The 22,253-nt window shown below is 45.1% G+C and overlaps 2 long non-coding RNA genes across 2 annotated transcripts in view; one reads left to right on the top strand and one right to left on the bottom strand.

Moving 5' to 3' along the window:
* The window catches only part of LOC308474697, a 77,585-nt gene that overhangs the window by 34,349 nt on the left and 20,983 nt on the right, over positions 1–22,253 (bottom strand). Inside the window, exon 3 of the long non-coding RNA XR_013984860.1 lies at positions 4,901–5,033. This is a non-coding gene — a long non-coding RNA (uncharacterized lncRNA). The remainder of the gene's footprint in view (positions 1–4,900; positions 5,034–22,253) is intronic.
* LOC308474729 lies at positions 91–22,121 on the top strand. Its single transcript, XR_013984901.1, has 4 exons — positions 91–124; positions 18,454–19,324; positions 20,665–20,797; positions 21,945–22,121. It is a non-coding gene; the product is annotated as an uncharacterized lncRNA (long non-coding RNA).

Genomic DNA, 22,253 nt, shown 5'->3' with positions numbered 1-22,253 from the left:
GTGAAGCGGCTTCAGAAACAGGGTTGGGAAGGAGAAAGGGGGATTTGTCATCTTCTAGGGTGGAAAGGAGAAAGGGAAGGACAGGCTGGCCAATTATTATGGGGTGCAGAGTGGGAAATGGCAGGTGGAGGAAGCAGAGAAGAAGAGCCCCTCCAGTTTTGAATTATTTTTTAAGTTGTCTTGAGTCCTGTTTGAAAAAGGTGTCTGAGAGATATGGTGGTGGTGAGTTAGGAAGAGGAGGAGGAGGAGGAGGAGGAGGAGGAGAAATGTGAAAATTTCCCTTCCTTCAAGTAAGCTGAAGAGTCCATCAATTCACCTTTGAAATCTCCTTGCCCTGCATGTGCCCACTCAACCTCTTCAATTGGTCGACTTGGATTATTTTTTTTAAGAACTGTTTGATGCTATTATGACTACAACTAATAATAATTTTGGGATATGAGCCTGTGAAAATGCTCTTCCTTCAGGTAACTGCAAGGATCCAGCAATCTGGTGGGGACAGGTGAAGCGTGAGTTATTTACCTGAGGGATAAATCCCCTGGGCATTGTATCCTCCTCATAAAATTTTCATTTGAACCAATCTATTTCATTCTGAAACATGACTGCGGCAGATCTGGAGGTTAAAATCCCCTAGGACAACCAAACTAGGTGTCTCCAGGAAGCAGCTCAGGCAGGGAATCCTTGGTGCAGCGGGGAGGTCAGTACACCAAAAGGAATCCTGTACTGCCCCTATTGCACAACTTCCAGAACATGAACTCAGAAAACTGGGTCTTCACAATAGGACGCCTGGTGCAGACTAACGACTTCCTAAAAATCCTGGGGAAGCCAGGAGCAGCAAAGAGAGAACTGCCAAGCATAGGTGAAGGATCTTCATGGTTCAGGATGAGTTGATGTGGCAAAGCTGAATGCCAGCTTTTAAGCCAAATGGAGCCCCAGAGGTTGCCAAGAGAAGGCAGGGAGAGAGAGGGAGATAACATTTCAGTCAGGAGCAGCAACATTCTAAGATTTCATCAGCTACATACTCAGAGTCCTGGTGGACTGTTTTGATAACATTTTGATTTATTCAGAGAATCAAGAACAGCATATACATCATATGAAAGATGTGCTTCAGAGGTTGAAAAAATGTGCTTCAGAGTTGAAAAAATAACAGTTCCACTTCTCAACAGTAGATTTCCCGACATTTCTCCCCCTGTGTGTAGATTCACCCTCAGAGTGGTGTAGTTCCTCCACTCTCAGCGGACCTCTGAATCTCTTTGTTGTTTAGGCTGATACACCTTAGCTTTCACCCTGTTTTACATCTTCCTGCTCCTCCTCACACTTCTCTCTCTTGGACTTTAGGATTAGAAGTCACCTCCAAACTCTACGCTAGGAGATCAAAGGAGAAACAGGCCAGCCACAGCACAGATGGGCAAGAGAGGCCAGCAGGCTGTGGCCTTCAGGGCAGGACACAAGGGGGAAGAGTTGGGGACACTGAATTATAGTTGTGATTCTTGGAAGAAGAGAAACAGATGGAGTCTCCCCATTGCTTTCTCAATATAGGGTCCCTTGCTGTTCTCAAGAAATCCTCCCAAATTCCTTCCATGAAAATAGGGACATCCTGTTTTATTATGAATAATAATTTTACTACAGTGGTACCTCCAGTTACAAACGCCTCAGGTTAGAAACATTTCTGGTTACAAACTTCGCTAACCTGGAAGAGTTACCACGAGTTGAGAACTTTGCCCTGGGATGAGAATGGAAATCGTGTGCCGGCAGCGCAGCGGCAGCAAGAGGCCCCATTAGCGAAAGCACACCTCTAGTTAAGAACAGTTTCAGGTTAAGAATGGATCGCCATAACGAATTAAGTTTGTTACTAGAGGTACCACTGAAGGAATGGGTTTCCCAAACCCAAAACTGACTGTGCAGGCAGTTTGAAACTGCACCAAAATCCCTATTTTTCCTTAGCTAAAATGCTTTAACTTCAGCTCTTGAGCCAAAACCCAGCTGTATAAACAAGTGCTCAAAGTTCTCTCCCTTATCAGTCTATGAAGGCTGGTAATGACGGATGACTTTGTCCATTCCACAGTGGAACAGGGATGACACTCTGGGCCTTATCTTACATGCTGACCACAAAGACCACAAAGATGCACAGACCTAGTCCGGGAACAGCGCCAGAGTGTGTTCTTGGAGTTGGTGACCTCTTGCTCCAAGTTAAGAGTATAAGAACAGAAATACCCTTTTATGGTCAGAAGTACAGGAAGGAATACCCTTTTATGGTTAAAAATACCGGAGCAGGAACATATGTGATGTCAACCTGCGTGTATAGGCTGACGTGGTTGGATTCCTGGGGAAGGAGGGAGAGGGTGCCTGGAGGATATATATATACTGCATGAAATTTCTCATTTCTTTGGACTTGCTGTGGACTGACCACGCAAGTGCCTTTCTGCTTTTCCGGAGAGCAGAAATAAAGAACTCTTTCTCTGAACAAACCCTCGGTGTCATTTGACTTCCTTCCTCCTGTCCGGGAGCAATGCAGAGCCCACCAATCGGTAAAGTCTAATAAGGCTACACCACTGTATTTATACCCCACCCATCTTAAGTGTAGTCAGGATGTCTGCAGATCTCCAGAAGCAAACCTTTTAGTATCTTTATTTCGGATCCTATAAATTATGTCTAATTTGTTCAGTTTGTGTGTTTTTGAATGATTTAAGACTAAATTTTTATGTTGTAATTATTATTATTTTCCATCTTGCAAGCCACCTCAAGCATGGTATGAACTATGGAAAGGCACCACTCCAATAAAATTATGTCTGGAGGTATATAGCCATTCAGCTAAGTACCCACCATTCACATCTTAAAAGAGTGAGCTCTGTTGCCATAGAGAGGAATGGATGTGCATTCTCTTATCTCACCCAACTGGAAGCCATGGGATCCTAGGATGAAGAATTCTTCCAGCTAGGCACATGTGCATGCAATTATGCCCAACATACTGTAATGAGTGGGCTTTGTGGGGCTAGTTTCTGTAAAAGCCAGGGCTACTTCCCATCCTGTAATCCTTTAGCTGGAGGGGCCTAGAATGTATAAGAGGAAACTTCCAGATCTGGTCTGGTCAGTTCAATAACCCCAAAATTCAGAGACCTGTGAATTTGGAAGGATGACTAAATTTCAACTGGCATACTTTTTCAAACAGTACAACTCAGATTGGTTCCTATTTAAAAGGAAACATCTTCTTCTCCCTCCCATTCCACCCTCCATATTTTACCACTCTTCATTTTCCACATTGTGGCCCAGTCCAACTCGCTAGACTGTATAGAGAGATCCTCATCCCCTTTTAGTCTTCCTTTCTTATGACGTTTTGGGCCTTTCCACAAACCATGCTTGCTGACACCTCCTTCTCATGGACGTAAGGTGCCATTTTGGCTTCACTAGCAAGAACACTCATGCTTAGAAATGAAAAACAGAGGGAAAAGGCTTTTGGATCTGCTTTTATTGCAAGGCACAAGCTCAGGTAAGCCTTGAAAATGTTGCTTTTTCAATCTGGATGCTTTGGAGAAGAAGTCCCTAACTGGGGATGAAGCGGGATCTAGCAGCTCTCAAAGAGAGGGAGCATCTTCCACTTTTCAAAGGCATCTATCACTCCTTCGGTCTAAAACATAGAAACCAGCAACAAAAAGACAACAGTTAACTCGGTTTCATAGCAAAGTGACCATGTTTGAGACACAAAAATACAAAGCAAGGCATGTTGGACCACAAGAAAGTTTTCATGATAATAAACCATTGGCTAGGGATAGGTCTGTTTCAGTTTTTCATTTCCAGAAACTATGAATTACATAGATTCCCCTTTCGATGAGAATTGAATGCAGTCTCTGAGACACCCCTAGCCCTGGGGGACTTTCTTTTCTAGGTACAATTAAATATGTCACGGAATAGTGAGTGAGCTTGCAAGGTCTCCAATATTCTCCTGCAGACTGGATGTTATGCACGGCAGGGATTTGTTGTCTTTGTGGCTCTGAAGAAGAGTTCAGGGTTAACAGGAAGCTTGCACCCCATTTTGTGAGAGTGTTTTGAGAAACACGGGACAACTGGCACCCTTGGGTTCATTCAGTCCAGTTGCTAATTTCTCTGTATGCACCCAAGACAAAAGTCTACTGCCTCAGGTTCTTTCATTAAAAGATAAAATAATAATGAATCTGCTTGGAGTTGAAAGTGGGAGATTTGCATGGAATGTATGGCATGTGAAACTGAGGTAATCTTAAACGGTGGAGGGCAGGACACCACACAGAGTAAGTGCCCAGCATCTGTTAAAGCTGTAGAATAGACATCCCTTAGGCACTGAGATAAACAATGGATGAAGCTGCACAACAAATTAAATGTGCCCATACGGTGTGGTTTAGGGATTTGGCAAAGGAGATCTGGCATAAGCTCAGAGGGCAAAGGGGCCAAAGACGGCTGGACCAGCCATGATGCAGGTGAGGACCCTGCTTCTGTTCGCAGAAGCCCCTCAGACAATAAACCCCTCGTGCCCTGCTGGTTCTGCTTATGGTGAAAGAACTCAACACAATCTGGCTTAAAATGGGCAACAGTGGTAGTGCCGCTTCTGTGCCTGCAACCAACAGGGTATGGTGTGTGTCAGTGGCAGATCAGGCCATGGCAGGAGGAGCAGGTAGATGGGCTTAGGAGCCGTCCTGGCAGAATGGCAAAGCAGCAATTAGCATTTTGCATCAAGCGGCAAAATGGGATGTGCCACCCTTGGCTCATTCTGGCATAGGTATTTTTATTTTTATTTTTGCAATGGAGCAATTGAGCTTGCAGGCAAAGGATGATCAATTTAAGAGACTCTGCATTGGGTACTTAAAATGATCAATCCAGAAGCTAATGGGAGAAGTGCAGGAGGTGTAATACTCTTTTGGTTAGCTGAAATTACCTTAGGCAACAGGGATAATTATGAATACACCTTCCAATCTTTTTAAAAGTATTGGGACAACCTAGAGGGACGCAAATACCATTGGCCTTAAAGCATTGCCTAGGATTCTGAGGTTCATCGTCTTGTGCAGATCCTGTGCAAAGAGAGAAACAAACATAAGTGGGGAGAAGGAAGTTAATTCACAATAGAATGAAAGAGAGGAACAACTCCACAGCCCTTTGAACAGGAGTGGCTCTGTGACGGTCTGGGTGCTGTGGGATCCCAACTCCTACCCCCCACCCCACCCCTTGCCACTGGCCACTGGTGTTTACCACCCTTTCTACATTCACAAGAAGAAATGGTAGATGTGCTTATCCAGATATTTGCTCATGAGTGGAGAGTGTCAGTCTACAAAACACGACAGCAAGAAGTGAGGCACACATGGCTTATACGTTATAGAGAATCTAAAGCCTGGAACTGAAGCCATCAGAGCCCCAAGGACTACCCAGAATAAAAGGCTGTATACTACATCAAGAAACATTTCCCACTAATTAGAAACCTTATACCCCAAATTTATTGGCAGACCTGTGGAAGAGACAAATCAAAATTTTATTTTCTAAAACGTATTCCATAAATTTGCATAGAATTGCATAAAATCTAACCAAACTGAGAAAAGAAGAGGCTGCTTTTCTTTTTCCTTACCAGTTTTACATGCGATGCCATTTTCCATATATTAATAAAAAGGTAAAGGACTGTTTTGACAGTTAATTCCAGTTGCAGACAACTCTGGGAGCCGGCGTTTGACCACAGACAGCTTCCGGGTCACGTGGCCAGCATGACTAAGCTGCTTCTGGTGAACCAGAGCAGCACACGGAAACACCGTTTCCCTTCCTGCCGGAGCTGTACCTATTTATCTACTTGCACTTTGATGTGCTTTCGAATTGCTAGGTTGGCAGGACCAGGGACCGAGCAATGGGAGCTCACCCCGTCGTGGAGATTCAAACCACCAACCTTCTGGTCGGCAAGCCCAAGAGGCTCAGTAGTTTAAACCACAGGGCCACTCATATCCCCTTTTCCTTATATTACTCTGCCATAATGAAGTCAACATGTGAACATCAAAGCACAGCCGTCCTCTGAAAGGCAGCTCTCCCTCCAAGTAATGTATTTTAAAAATGTACATGAAAAGGTGTAATTTCATGACAATAGCATGAAAATGTAGGTTATAACAGGGCAAATTGCATAGCAATTATGGGCATAATGGGGGAAATTCAGCAACACAGTGCATATATCCCCTAATAGATGCACCCTTGTAGGCAGTTTTGTCTGATATATACATTTTTATGCTAATTTTACCACTAAAGAAATGTCTCTAGCAAGAAAAGTGAGCTTCCTTTGCAAGGCCACAGAACAGCAACTGTACTCCTCTCCCTCTTCCACCCCACAATCGGCTGGCAGGTGTCCCTCTGTTTTCTTCCTCTCCATCCCTTACCTGGGGAAGCCAGGAGCAGCAAAGAGAGAACTGCCAAGCACAGGTGAAGGATCTTCATGGCTCAGGATGAATTGTGGTGGCAAAGCCAGGCAAAGCCAGCTTTTAAGCCAAATGGAGCCCCAAAGCTTGCCAAGAGAGGGCTGGGAGGGAGAAGCAGATTGCATAAATGTAATTTTTTGGGGACGTTGTGACTTAGGCTGACGTGGACAAGAATGTTGCCAAAATCACGTGCCTCTGCAAAGGCATTCCTGCATTCTGTCAGTCATAGCAGTTTCCACACAAGATCACAAATATTCAGGTGTGCTGTATTCATGTTTCAGAGGGAGATAGCTTAAATCAAATGAAACATTTATGAGGAGGATGCAATGCCTCACATAGGCAGTGCTAGGGGGATGTATCCCTCAGGTAAATAACTCACCCCTCACCTGTCCCCACCACATTGCTGGACCCTTGCAATTAGCTGAAGGAAGGGGACTTTTCACATGCTCACCTCCCACAATGATCATTCTTAATCTGGCCAAACTTAGATTCACAAAATGTTTAGGGGTATGCGTTACCCCTGCATCCCCCAAGGAAATAGCACTGGTAGTAGTAATAGCTTCAAACAGTTCTTCCAAAAAGAAAAAGAAAGATTCAAGTCCACCGATTGAAGAGGTTGAGTGGGACATGCAGGGCAAGGAGATTTCAAAGGTGAAATGATGGACTCTGTGCTTACTTGAAGGAAAGGCAATCTTCACATGCTCTCTTGTCCTTTTTCTCATTCTTGCAATCATCATCATCATCATCCTTTTTCGCAAACACCTTTTTCTATCTAGACTCAAAGCAACTTACAAAAATATTTTCAAACATGAGGGGCTCTGCTTCTCTGCTTGCTCCACCTGCCATGTCCACTCTGCACCCCATCATAATTGGCCAACCTGTCCTTTCCTTTCTCCTTTCCACCCTTGAAGATGACTAAGCCCCCTTTCCCCCTTCCTAACCCTGTTTCTGAAGCTGCTTCACTCTTCTGTCCTGCGCTCCTTGGAGTCGCTGTTATTTGTGACTAAAGATCAGGGGTGATGGTCTCCAGAACAGAAATATCCAAAGGCTGATGAGTTAACCTTCTCTGCTTTGAGGTTTCATTTGAGCTTTCATGCTCAGGCCTGGTGCTTTCATGTGCAAGGTGCTTGAAACTGAATATGGAACCCTTTGCAAGGAATATATGGAACCTAATCCTCAGCTAACGGACGCGGGTGCGCTGTGGTCTAAACCACTGAGCCTTGGGCTTGCCAATCAAAACGTCGGCAGTTCAAATCCCCGTTACATGGTGAGCTCCCGTTGTTCGGTCCCAGATCCTGGCAACCAAGCAGTTCGAAAGCACACCAAAAAATGCAAGTAGATAAATAGGTACCGCTCCTGCGGGAAGGTAAAAGGTGTTTCCGTGCACTGTTCTGATTTCGCCAGAAGCGGCTTAGTCATGCTGGCCACATGACGTTGAAAAACTGTCTGCGGACAAATGTAGGCTCCCTCAGCCAGTAAAGCAAGGTGAGCTCAGCAACTCCAGGGTCGTCCGCGACTGGACTTAACTGTAAAGGGTCCTTTTCCTTTTAATCCTCAGCTATTCAAACAAGATGGAGGGGAGAAGATCACACTGAGCAAATGTCCAGCAGCTATTGAAATTTTAGGATGGACAGTTATGGTAATCCCTTTCCACTGAGATAAACAATAGATGAAACTGCATATTAATCTAAACAATCAAATACCATGTGATTGAAGAATTCGACCAAGAAGAATTGGCAAAACCTCACAGAACAAAGCAACCAAAGACAGGGCTGATCCCAGAGCCTTGAGGCAGGTGAGGACGCTGCTCCAGGTGGCAGAAGCCCCCAACCAGGCAGAATGCCCATGGGTGCCCCTTCTGCCCTGCTGCTTCTGCCAGTGGAGGAGAAGCACCAGTACCATCAGCACTGATTTTGGGCTGCCATTTGGGGCAAAACGGGAAGTGCCGCCCTAGGCTGATTCTGCCATAGGTGTCTTTTGCAATGGACAAAGTATGAAAACAACTGGCTGCGCAACCAATTAAGCTTGCAATCACAGGACGATGTATTCAGGGACCACTTAAGTAATTGATGCTTTGTGTAACTAATGGAACAGGTAGCTGGTACTCACTGCTCTATGAAAATGACATTCTGTGTAATAAAAAGGTTGCATTAGAGATACTTTGTACTGCCAGTGGTTGTTTAATTAATGAAAAACCTAATTAAGACAACTGTAAATCTTGCAGGCTGTATAATCAACCTACATAATGACTATAATGAGTTTTGTTTTGGTTAATTCTGTTTCTGAAGGAATAGAATGGCTCTAAGACATGGATGGGAAGAGGGAGGGAGGAGAGATGAGTTTGTAGCGATGCAGTTTTTATATAATGGATGAAATAATAAAGTTTTAATGGATAACTCAAATGGATATAGCAGACAAATGCTATATTAAAGGAGGTTAAACTGGAATCAGATAAATGATCATCAACTTGTAAAGAAACCTGTTGTTCATGTTAGCAGGCATCATAAAAGTTTTACGTGGGGCGTGGGGAGGAGAAATGATACTTTCCTCTGGACACTTGTTTGACTCTCATTCGCCAAGCAGAAGTTCCCTTCTGCAACAATTATACAGTGGTGGACAGCTCCCGATGTCAGTGAAGACAGCAGGACATCATCAACAGGAGGCAGATATAATCGGTTTGTAACAGGCCAAATCCTTTGTAGAGGGAGAACAAATACCATGGTCCACAAGTGAAAGGAAAGTTCATTCAGAAGAGCATGAAACGGAGGCACAACTTCATAGGACCCCCTAAAATAAATCTTGGCTGGACCCTTGCGGTTACCTGAACGAAGGGCACCTTTCACAACAATAATTGGCCAGCCTGTCCTTTCCCTTCTCCTTTCCACCGTAGAGGATGACTAAGCCATTTACTTACTTACTTACTTACTTACCTACTCAAGGTAAAGGGACCCCTGACCATTACGTCCAGTTGTGGCCGACTCTGGGGCTGTGGCGCTCATCTCGCTTTATTGGCCGAGGGAGGCGGCATACACCTTCCGGGTCATGTGGCCAGCATGACTAAGCCGCTTCTGGCAAACCAGAGCAGCGCACGGAAATACCGTTTACCTTTCCGCCAGAGCGGTACCTATTTATCCACTTCTCTTTGACGTGCTTTAGAAATGCTAGGTTGGCAGGAGCAGGGACCGAGCAACGGGAGTTCATCCCGTTGCAGGGATTCGAACCACCGACCTTCTGATCAGCAAGTCCTAGGCTCTGTGGTTTAACCCACTGCGCCACCCGCGTCCCTTACAACGCCACCCGCGTCACTTACTTACTTACTTATTTAATATACCGCTTTATAACTGGGGGTCTCAGGGCAGTTCACAGAATAAAATTAAGATATAATACCACAAAATAACCGATATAACATGCTGGGAAGGGAGAGGGGAGCAATTGTGCAATCTACAAGAAATAAAGATAGCTCCTACATTAACCCTTAATCAGCAGGTGGAGGTTAAGCAGATCCTACAAGATTATAAAGACATTTTCAGTAACACTACAGGTAGAGCTAAAGGAGTTATACATCATATCGACACTGGGGATGCTAAGCCTATTGCTGTCAACCCCTACAGAATAACTGGAGAGTATGTGGGGAAAGTTAGCAATGAGGTAAGGGCGATGCTGAAGGCAGGGATGATAATCCCTTCGGAAAGCCGCTGGGCAGCACCCATAGTGTTATTAGACAAACCTGATGGATCTATTAGATTTTGCCTGGATTATAGGAAGCTGAACCATGTCACTAAAGCGGATGCATATCCAATGCCCCGTTTAGATGACCTGATCAAAGCTATAGGCCAGTGTCATTACATCACCTGCCTAGACTTAACAAAGGGGTACTATCAAGTGGAAATGGACCCTAGGGACCAGGAGAAAACTGCATCCAGAAGTCCCTTAGGGCTGTTTGAGTTTAAAGTAATGCCCTTTGGCTTAAAGAATGCGCCAGCAACTTTTCAGCGATTGGTGGACAAAATCCTGAACGGATTAAGAGAGTTCACAGCTGCTTATTTGGACGATATTGCTGTGTACAGTCCAACTTGGGAGAAACACAAAGAGCACTTAGGGATAGTGCTACAGCGAATTAAAGAGGCGGGCTTAACCATCAAAGCTAGCAAATGCCAGATAGGGGGCTTGACTATTCAATACCTGGGACACATGGTGGGAGGAAGAGTGATGAAACTTTTAGAGACAAAGGTAGAAGCCATTTCAAACTGGCCTACCCCTACCTCCAAGAAGAAAGTCAGAGCTTTCCTAGGACTAGCCAGTTATTATCGCAAATTTATTCCGAAATTTAGCGAGATAGCAGTGCCTTTATCTGACCTAACGCGGAAGAAGGAGCCAGACATGGTTAACTGGACAGCAGCATGTCAGCGGGCGTTTGACGCCTTAAAAAGCGCCTTGACATCAAATCCAGTCCTTGTTGCTCCTGATTATGATCGTGAGTTCACCGTCTTCACCGATGCATCCAATGCCGGGATCGGGGCCGTGCTGTGCCAACAGGGAGAGAAGGACGACCTGCATCCCATCACCTTCCTAAGCAAGAAACTACTACCAAGGGAAAGACATTATTCGACCATCGAGAAGGAATGCCTTGCCATCGTGTGGGCATTACAGAAACTGAAGCCGTACATCTGGGGCCGAACTTTTACTTTATGTACTGACCATTCACCCTTGCTGTGGCTGAGAACCATGAAGACCAACAGTAAGCTGATGAGGTGGGCCCTATCACTGCAAGACTTTAATTTTACGGTTAAAAATGTGAAAGGGACCCTGAACACCGTTGCAGACGCCTTATCCAGAAGACCTGCAATTGAAAGTTAACTGAATGCTTAAGATGTAACAGGTTTTTGTATATATGTATATTTTACCAGAACACAGTATTTGATGTACAAATGTTAGGTGTGAAGTGAAGGGTGAAATGGCAGGTTAGGAAATGTTTATTTGCCATAAAGATGTACTGCTGATTGATCAGGAGAATAACTAGGTTGAGTTATCCCTCCTGAGTCAGTCTTCTTAAGGGGGGAGGAATGTGGCGTTTGCCTCCTAGGATGCGTCATAGGAAAGGGTTAAAATGAGTGTGATGTGATTGGCCAGTGAGAATGCAAGGGGGGAGTAAAAGTTAGAGTGGGAGACTTTGAAAGTCAGTTGAGGTTTGGGAGTTGAGAGTTGAGGTTTGGGAGTTGAAGAAGGAAGAGGGAGGATTAGGTGTGGGTTGGTAGAGATGTATTGTGAGAGGAATTGTCAGGTGGAGTCAGATAGATAGTTGGGAATAATCAGTTTGGAGTTGTTAGGAACTAAGATTAAGAAACTGACAAGAGAAAAATAAACTTGATTATTTGTTAATGTTAACAACTGTCTGGACTCCGTGTGTCCCCATGAGAAGCGGGGGGGGGGGGTGGCAGCGAAGAAAGCAATCACAGTGGTGGCACAGGGTCAATAGACCATCAAACGTCCGGGGGCCCTGTGTGATCGCCACAGTAAGTAAGTAAGTAAATGGCTTAGTCATCCTCTATGGTGTAAAGGAGAAGGGAATGGACAGGTTGGCCAATTGTTATTGTGAAAGGTGCCCTTCCTTCAAGAAACCACAAGGGTCCAGCAATGTGATGGGAACAGGTGAGGGGTGAGTTATTTACCTGAGGAATACATCCCCCTGGCACTGCCTATTCTCCTCATAAACTTTTTGTTTGATCCAAGCTATCTCCTTGTGAAACATGAATGCAGCAGATCTGAATGTTTGCGATCTGTAGTTGGGATCCTACTTCTGCGGAAACTGCTATGACTACCAGATTTCAGCAATATCTTCCCACAAGCATGTGATTTTGGCAACATTCTCCTCCATGTCAGCCTAGGTCAAAATGTTCCAAACAAATTAAAAATATGGGAAGCATGGGTGCAGCCAAGATTTATTTTAGGGGGGTCGGCTATGAAGTTGTGCCTCCGTTTCTTCCTCTTCTGAATGAACTTTCCTTTTACTTGTCGACCATGGTATTTGTTCTTCCTCTACACAGGATTTGGCCTGTTACTGTTGGAATTCTGCCTGGGTCAGAGGAATGTGCCACCTGTAGGCACCGGCAGATATTCCTGTCGACCTCCCCGCGTCTCCCAACCTCTGCTGATAAGCAGGCGAGGTCCGGCGATTCTTCTCAGATGTATGAGAGGAACACACCGTTCTTCCTCTCTCCCCTTTGGTGTCCCCAGGGAGGGGAAAGAAGCAGACAGAAAACTATTTACATCATTTATTTCTGCCTCTTACATCAGTACAGAGAATCATGTCTGCACTCAACAACAGCAAGAAGGAAACTCCTCCCACGTACATCCAGTACGGGTCATATGACACACACACACACTGAGCTAACATCCGGTGCTCAGTACAGAATGGACTGCCCCTTTGTTCCCATGGCAACAGTCACAAACATCCTGTCTGGCTTTCCAGCCACAAGCAGCTGGCTGAGCTGCTGGAGCCTTTGCTTGCTGCAGCATTGGTGCTTTATGGTAACATACTCCCCCTAAAGTATCAATGTGTGCTGCGAGCAAAGCGTCATCCAGAGAAGAAAACAAACAGTTGTTATATTTATAACATTCCCCTGTTGTTTCAGTTCCACCCTTGGAACTACCCGCCACTGGTTTAACCAATGTACCTCTCTGGTTGTGTGACTTCGCATTACCTTGGTTAACAACTCTCTGTTGTGCCTTTGTCTCTGACTCAGACACAGCTTCAATCTGTCCTTGGTCGTTTACAATAGCAACATATGCAAGGTTAGCAAACTCCTTTGAATACCTCTTGGGTGGTACACCCTTCGCTGCTCTCTCAGACCTACGTAAGAGTCGCTGCTCTTCTGTGCTTTCTGGTTCAGCCTCTGAACTCTCTGGAGACCCAGTACTAAGCTTAATCAATGGTTCATCCTCCTCTTCTGAGGGTCTAGTCATTATGTGAGATTTCCTCTCAATGACTGTGACAACTGAGCTGTCTGAGCTATCGCTGTCATCATCAGTACTACTGAACTCAATAAGATCAAACTCATCATCATCATCATCATAATCGCCACCTGTGGGAAATGTTTGTACTACTCGCTCTTGGTCCGGAGCACTCTCTAGGAACTTTGTGAGAATCACCTGACCAGATTCAGACAAAATTACTCTGTAGAGACCCTTTTCATAACCCACAAAAATGCCTCTGGCATTCTTTACTCCACCTGGAGCTTCTGTTCTCACATGAGACCCGAAAACCTTAAAATAGGCAACAGAAGGTTTTCTATTGAACAGCTTCTCAAAAGGAGAACATCCCAACTCTGTTGAGACCTTTCTCAACCACACATGAAGATAGGACGCTAGCGATTCGGCCCAATATACGTGTGGCAAATGTGAACTCAGCAATTGCGCATTCATCCCCTTTTGCAATTCTTTGTTCACTTTTACACAGACCCCCCTGTTCCACGCTTCTTGTGAAACTGCCACTTTGTGGTCTATCCCTTTTCCATCCAGGAACTTCTGAAACTTCTGTAACAGAAAAATTTGCTTCTCATCTGTGAAAAGACAATCAATGTTAGCATCATGCATACTTTTAACCTTGTCACAAAACTCCTGAAACTTTTCTAAAGTTTCTTGCGGTTTCTCCATCATATAAACCCAAGAATAATTAGTGAAACAATCCACACACAAAAGGTAATATTTTGCATAGCCCCTAGATGGTTCTAGAGGACCAATCACATCAGCATACACCCGCTGAAATGCTCTGTCGACCTTCTTCGTCACCTTCCTGGTGCTCACACTGGTCTTGGTCACCCCTGCAAGAGAGATTTTGTTAGACACAGAAGAATTACATTTCATGTAATCACTCTGATCAAAAGTCAACAAATACAGTCCATCTTTCTCTTTGGCAGTAAGAAACAGTTCTCCATCTTTGTAGATCTTGCAGCTTTTAGCATCATAGGACAGTTTCAGTCCTTTCTTTGCAATCTGCGACACGCTCAGCAGATTAAATCTCAGTTCTGGAACCAGGTAAACACCACTTATAGTCAAGTTCAGACTCTCAAGAAACACAGTCCCAATTCCAGTCGCTTCCAACTCCTGACCGTTGGCCTGTTTCACAGTGAAGCTTTGCTTCTTCAACGTTGAAAATAGTCCTCTGTGCGGGCACATGTGAACCGTGGCGCCCGTGTCAATTATGAACGAGTTCCCAACATCTGGCGTGGTTCCTTTCGCCATCATAGCCTTTGCAGGTTTCACCTGGCACTTGGTACGGCTTTTGCCTGACGCCTGAGGCTTCGTAGAGCTGCTCTTTGCTCCTCTGGACTGGCGCGGCTTCTTACAGTTTCGCTGTAGATGCCCAGTCTGTCCACAATTGTAGCATCGGACAGCACTCAATGCTACACCATGCTCCCCAGTAGCATCAGCAGTGGGGGAATTAGAACTCTGTTCTTCCCTCCCCCTGTCTTTTTCTTCCAGTGCAGCAAGTCTGTCGTGTTCATTCAGGACCACAGCACAAACTCTCTCCGCGGTCAGCTGCGCGGCCGGTAGGGAACCAAGCTGACTGGCAACAACCTTGTAGGTGCGACTAAGGCTGTTTATCATCATGAAGCCAAACACTTCCTCCTGAAGACGGAAATTGCGTTCCACCATCTGTTGACGCAGAAACTTCATTTCTGTCAGGTGCGCTTGAACATCTCCATCAGGCGCAAGTCTCAGATTGGTCAATTTCTCAAAATACAGCAACGCTGAAGAACCAGCATCTCTCTGATGCGTTGTACGCAGCGTGTCCCATACCTCTTTCGCATTTTCAAAATGCTGAACATGCACCAACTGATCATCTGAGACACACAGAATTATAGCAGTCCTGGCCCTTACATTCTGTGATTCCCAACCTCCGGTTGGTGCTGCAGGGATGGGGTTTTCAATTACATCAAAAAGCCTCTGATTCTGCAGCAGGGCCTTCATCTTTACAGACCAAGATGAATAATTGTCATTGGTTAAGGAAGGAGGGCAAGGCAAACCTCCCCCTTTCTTGGCATCCATCTTGAAGCCAAGCCTCTTTCACGCTGTCAAACAAACTGTAAAATCCAACAGTCGTTTTTTTCTTTCTCAGGCAGCAAACTGCAAATTGTTTACGCTCTTTGCACCTGGCAGCTAAACTCTGGCTGCTATTGAAAAGTCCCTTCCAAGAGCTCGTAAACCTTGTAGCCAAAACATTCTCTGGGTTTGTTTCGCTTTCCCAGGCTTACACACAGAGTCCAGCCCCTTTGCCAGTAACTTTCCAACTTTCCGTTACCTAGCAACAATGCATTTCATTGGGACTCCTTATCTACCACAAAAATTTGTGGAATGCAGGCTTCTTCTCCCGGAGCTTTTGTTTTCTTTGAAACGCAGCTCCGTGAACCAGGGAATTAAACTTCCTGCGTTCACACTTTTAGCCCGAAATGCAGCATACCTTGAACTTTGTTGCTCTGGAAAACACCTCTTCTTTCCACCAGCCGTCTGTTGAGCCTCTGGCATGCTTTCAGACGCTTCTTTTCCTCCTTGGGGCAGAGGAGGACAATCCACCAGCCTCTCATGCAGATGTCCGATGAATCGCAACCATCCGAAGGCTGCCACTGTTGGAATTCTGCCTGGGTCAGAGGAATGTGCCACCTGTAGGCACCGGCAGATATTCCTGTCGACCTCCCCGCGTCTCCCAACCTCTGCTGATAAGCAGGCGAGGTCCGGCGATTCTTCTCAGATGTATGAGAGGAACACACCGTTCTTCCTCTCTCCCCTTTGGTGTCCCCAGGGAGGGGAAAGAAGCAGACAGAAAACTATTTACATCATTTATTTCTGCCTCTTACATCAGTACAGAGAATCATGTCTGCACTCAACAACAGCAAGAAGGAAACTCCTCCCACGTACATCCAGTACGGGTCATATGACACACACACACACTGAGCTAACATCCGGTGCTCAGTACAGAATGGACTGCCCCTTTGTTCCCATGGCAACAGTCACAAACATCCTGTCTGGCTTTCCAGCCACAAGCAGCTGGCTGAGCTGCTGGAGCCTTTGCTTGCTGCAGCATTGGTGCTTTATGGTAACAGTTACAAACCGATTATATCTGCCTCCTGTTGATGATGTCCTGCTGTCTTCACTGACATTGGGAGCTGTCCACCACTGTATAATTGTTGCAGAAGGGAACTTCAGCTTAGCAAAGGAGAATCAAACAAGTGTCCAGAGGAAAGTATTATTTCTTCTCCCCGCACCATGCCCCTCTTGTAGCATTTTTTGGATCAATCATTTTCAGGAGCCTCTGATCTGAGTAGCTTTAGGCTACCACCCTAAATGGACATCCCTTCTTGGATTTAGGCATAGGGAGCCAGTGAACTGAGAAAATAGTTTCATTACGTAAAACTTTTATGATGCCTGCTAACATGAACCATAGGTTTCTTTACAAGTTGATGATCATTTATCTGATTCCAGTTTAACCTCCTTTAATATAGCATTTTTCTGCTATATCCATTTGAGTTTTCCATTAAACCTTTATTATTTCCTCCATTATGTAAAAACTGCATCAATACAAACTCATCTCACCTCCCTGCCTCTTCCCTCCATTCTGTGTCTTAGAGCCATTCTATTCCGTCAGAAACAGAAAAAAGCAGTTGTCATAATTAGGTTTTTCATTAATTAAACAACCACTGGCAGTACAAAGTATCTCTAATGCAACCTTTTTATTACACAGAATGTCATTTTGATAGAGCAGTGAGTACTAGCTACCTGTTCCATTCGTTACACAAAGCATCAATTACTTAAGTGGTCCCTGAATACATCGTCCTTTGATTGCAAGCTTAATTGGTTGCGCAGCCAGTTATTTCCATACTTTGTCCATTGCAAAAGATACCTATGGCAGAATCAGCTTAGGGCGGCACATCCCTTATTCCCCCAAATGGCTGTGAACTTTTCCAAAATCAGTGCTGATGATACTGGTGCTTCTCCTCCACTGGCAGAAGCAGCAGGGCAGGAGGGGCACCCATGGGCATTGTGCCTGGTTGGGGGCTTCTGCCACCTGGAGCAGCGTCCTCACCTGCCTCAAGGCTTGTTCGGCTCTGGGATCAGTCCTGTCTTTGGTTGCTTTGCTCTGTGAGGTTTTGCCAATTCTTCTTGGTCGAATTCTTCAATCACATGGTATTTGATTGTTTAGATTAATATGCAGTTTCATCTATTGTTTATCTCAGTGGAAAGGGATTACCATAACTGTCCATCCTAAAACTTCAATAGCTGCTGGACATTTGCTCAGTGTGATCTTCTCCCCTCCATCTTGTTTGAATAGCTGAGGATTAAAAGGTAAAGGACCCTTTACAGTTAAGTCCAGTCGCGGACGACCCTGGAGTTGCTGAGCTCACCTTGCTTTACTGGCTGAGGGAGCCTACATTTGTCCGCAGACAGTTTTTCAACGTCATGTGGCCAGCATGACTAAGCCGCTTTCTGGCGAAATCAGAACAGTGCACGGAAACACCTTTTACCTTCCCGCAGGAGCGGTACCTATTTATCTACTTGCATTTTTTGGTGTGCTTTTGAACTGCTAGGTTGCCAGGAGCTGGGACCGAACAATGGGAGCTCACCATGTAACGGGGATTTGAACTGCCGACATTTTGATTGGCAAGCCCAAGGCTCAGTGGTTTAGACCACAGCGCACCCGCGTCTGTTAGCTGAGGATTAGGTTCCATATATTCCTTGCAAAGGGTTCCATATTCAGTTTCAAGCACCTTGCACATGAAAGCACCAGGCCTGAGCATGAAAGCTCAAATGAAACCTCAAAGCAGAGAAGGTTAACTCATCAGCCTTTGGATGTTTCTGTTCTGGAGACCATCACCCCTGATCTTTAGTCACAAATAACAGCGACTCCAAGGAGCGCAGGACAGAAGAGTGAAGCAGCTTCAGAAACAGGGTTGGGAAGGGGGAAAGGGGGCTTAGTCATCTTCAAGGGTGGAAAGGAGAAAGGAAAGGACAGGTTGGCCAATTATGATGGGGTGCAGAGTGGACATGGCAGGTGGAGCAAGAAGAGAAGCAGAGCCCCTCATGTTTGAAAATATTTTTGTAAGTTGCTTTGAGTCTAGTTAGAAAAAGGTGTTTGCGAAAAAGGATGATGATGATGATGATGATTGCAAGAATGAGAAAAAGGACAGGAGAGCATGTGAAGATTGCCTTTCCTTCAAGTAAGCAAAGAGTCCATCATTTCACCTTTGAAATCTCCTTGCCCTGCATGTCCCACTCAACCTCTTCAATCGGTGGACTTGAATCTTTCTTTTTCTTTTTGGAAGAACTGTTTGAAGCTATTACTACTACCAGTGCTATTTCCTTGGGGGATGCAGGGGTAACGCATACCCCTAAACATTTTGTGAATCTAAGTTTGGCCAGATTAAGAATGATCATTGTGGGAGGTGAGCATGTGAAAAGTCCCCTTCCTTCAGCTAATTGCAAGGGTCCAGCAATGTGGTGGGGACAGGTGAGGGGTGAGTTATTTACCTGAGGGATACATCCCCCTAGCACTGCCTATGTGAGGCATTGCATCCTCCTCATAAATGTTTCATTTGATTTAAGCTATCTCCCTCTGAAACATGAATACAGCACACCTGAATGTTTGTGATCTTGTGTGGAAACTGCTATGACTGACAGAATGCAAGAATGCCTTTGCAGAGGCACGTGATTTTGGCAACATTCTTGTCCACGTCAGCCTAAGTCACAACGTCCCCAAAAAATTACATTTATGCAATCTGCTTCTCCCTCCCAGCCCTCTCTTGGCAAGCTTTGGGGCTCCATTTGGCTTAAAAGCTGGCTTTGCCACCACAGTTCATCCTGAGCCATGAAGATCCTTCACCTGTGCTTGGCAGTTCTCTCTTTGCTGCTCCTGGCTTCCCCAGGTAAGGGATGGAGAGGAAGAAAACAGAGGGACACCTGCCAGCCGATTGTGGGGTGGAAGAGGGAGAGGAGTACAGTTGCTGTTCTGTGGCCTTGCAAAGGAAGCTCACTTTTCTTGCTAGAGACATTTCTTTAGTGGTAAAATTAGCATAAAAAATGTATATATCAGACAAAACTGCCTACAAGGGTGCATCTATTAGGGGATATATGCACTGTGTTGCTGAATTTCCCCCATTATGCCCATAATTGCTATGCAATTTGCCCTGTTATAACCTATATTTTCATGCTATTGTCATGAAATTACACCTTTTCATGTACATTTTTAAAATACATTACTTGGAGGGAGAGCTGCCTTTCAGAGGACGGCTGTGCTTTGATGTTCACATGTTGACTTCATTATGGCAGAGTAATATAAGGAAAAGGGGATATGAGTGGCCCTGTGGTTTAAACTACTGAGCCTCTTGGGCTTGCTGATCAGAAGGTTGGTGGTTTGAATCCACGACGTGAGCTCCCATTGCTCCCATTGCTCGGTCCCTGGTCCTGCCAACATAGCAATTCAAAAGCACATCAAAGTGCAAGTAGATAAATAGGTACAGCTCCGGCGGGAAGGGAAACGGCGTTACCGTGTGCTGCTCTGGTTCACCAGAAGCAGCTTAGTCATGCTGGCCACGTGACCCGGAAGCTGTCTGTGGTCAAACGCCGGCTCCCAGAGTTGTCTGCAACTGGAATTAACTGTCAAAACAGTCCTTTACCTTTTTATTAATATATGGAAAATGGCATCGCATGTAAAACTGGTAAGGAAAAAGAAAAGCAGCCTCTTCTTTTCTCAGTTTGGTTAGATTTTATGCAATTCTATGCAAATTTATGGAATACGTTTTAGAAAATAAAATTTTGATTTGTCTCTTCCACAGGTCTGCCAATAAATTTGGGGTATAAAGTTTCTGATTAGTGGGAAATGTTTCTTGATCTAGTATACAGCCTTTTATTCTGGGTAGTCCTTGCGGCTCTGATGACTTCAGTTCCAGGCTTTAGATTCTCTATAACGTATAAGCCATGTGTGCCTCACTTCTTGCTGTCGTGTTTCGTAGACTGACACCCTCCACTCATGAGCAAATATCTGGAGAAGCAGATTGACCATTTCTTCTTGTGAATGTAGCAAGGGTGGTAAACACCAGTGGCCAGTGGCAAGGGGTGGGGTGGGGGGTAGGAGTTGGGATGCCACAGCACCCAGACCGTCACAGAGCCACTCCTGTTCAAAGGGCTGTGGAGTTGTTCCTCTCTTTCATTCTATTGTGAATTAACTTCCTTCTCCCCACTTATGTTTGTTTCTCTCTTTGCACAGGATCTGCACAAGACGATGAACCTAAGGATCTTATTCATTGCCATAGTGTCAATGGTACTTGCTTCCCTATACGTTGTCCCAATAATTATAAAAGGATTGGAACGTGTATTCAAAATTATCCCTGTTGCAAAAGGTAATTTCAGCTAACCAAAAGAGTATTACACCTCCTGCACTTCTCCCATTAGCCTCTGGATTGATCATTTTAAGTACCCAATGCAGCGTCCCCTAACCTGATCATCCTAAGCCCAACTACCTGCTCCTCCTGCCATGGCCTGATCTGCCACTGACACACACCATACCCTGTTGATTGCAGGCACAGAAGCGGCACTACCATTGTTGCCCATTTTAAGCAAGATTGTGCTGAGTTCTTTCACCATAAGCAGAACCAGCAGGGCAGGAGGGGCACCAATGGGTTTATTGTCTGAGGGGCTTCTGCCACCAGAAGCAGGGTCCTCACCTGCATCATGGCTGGTCCAGCTGTCTTTGGCCCCTTTGCCCTGTGAGCTTATGCCAGATCTCCTTTGCCAAATCCCTAAACCACACCGTATGGGCACATTTAATTTGTTGTGCAGCTTCATCCATTGTTTATCTCAGTGCCTAAGGGATGTCTATTCTGCAGCTTTAACAGATGCTGGGCTCTTACTCTGTGTGGTGTCCTGCCCTCCACCATTTAAGATTACCTCAGTTTCACATCCCATACATTCCATGCATATCTCCCACTTTCAATTCCAAGCAGATTCATTCTTATTTTATCTTTTAAAGAAAGAACCTGAGGCAGTAGACTTTTGTCTTGGGTGCATACAGAGAAATTAGCAACTGGACTGAATGAACCCAAGGCTGCCAGTTCTCCCGTGTTTCTCAAAACACTCTCACAAAATGGGGTGCAAGCTTCCTGTTAACCCTGAACTCTTCTTCAGGGCCACAAAGACAACAAATCCCTGCCGTGCATAACATCCAGTCTGCAGGAGAATATTGGAGACCTTGCAAGCTCACTCACTATTCTGTGACATATTTAACTGTACCTAAAAAAGAAAGTCCCCTAGGGGTAGGGGTGTCTCAGAGACTGCATTCAATTCTCATCTAAAGGGGAATCTATGTAATTCATAGTTTCTGGAAATGAAAAACTGAAACAGACCTATCCCTAGCCAATGGTTTATTATCATGAAAACTTTCTTGTGGTCCAACATGCCTTGCTTTGTATTTTTGTGTCTCAAACATGGTCACTTTGCTATGAAACCGAGTTAACTGTTGTCTTTTTGTTGCTGGTTTCTGTGTTTTAGACGGAAGGAGTGATAGATGCCTTTGAAAAGTGGAAGATGCTCCCTCTCTTTGAGAGCTGCTGGATCCCGCTTCATCCCCAGTTAGGGACTTCTTCTCCAAAGCATCCAGATTGAAAAAGCAACATTTTCAAGGCTTACCTGAGCTTGTGCCTTGCAATAAAAGCAGATCCAAAAGCCTTTTCCCTCTGTTTTTCATTTCTAAGCATGAGTGTTCTTGCTAGTGAAGCCAAAATGGCACCTTACGTCCATGAGAAGGAGGTGTCAGCAAGCATGGTTTGTGGAGAGGCCCAAAACGTCATAAGAAAGGAA

Source organism: Podarcis pityusensis, assembly GCF_964106645.2.
Source record: "Podarcis pityusensis genome assembly, chromosome: 3".
NCBI lineage: Eukaryota > Metazoa > Chordata > Lepidosauria > Squamata > Lacertidae > Podarcis > Podarcis pityusensis.
The sequence above is the reverse complement of the archived record's forward strand: the minus strand, read 5'-3'. Positions and strand labels throughout refer to the sequence as shown.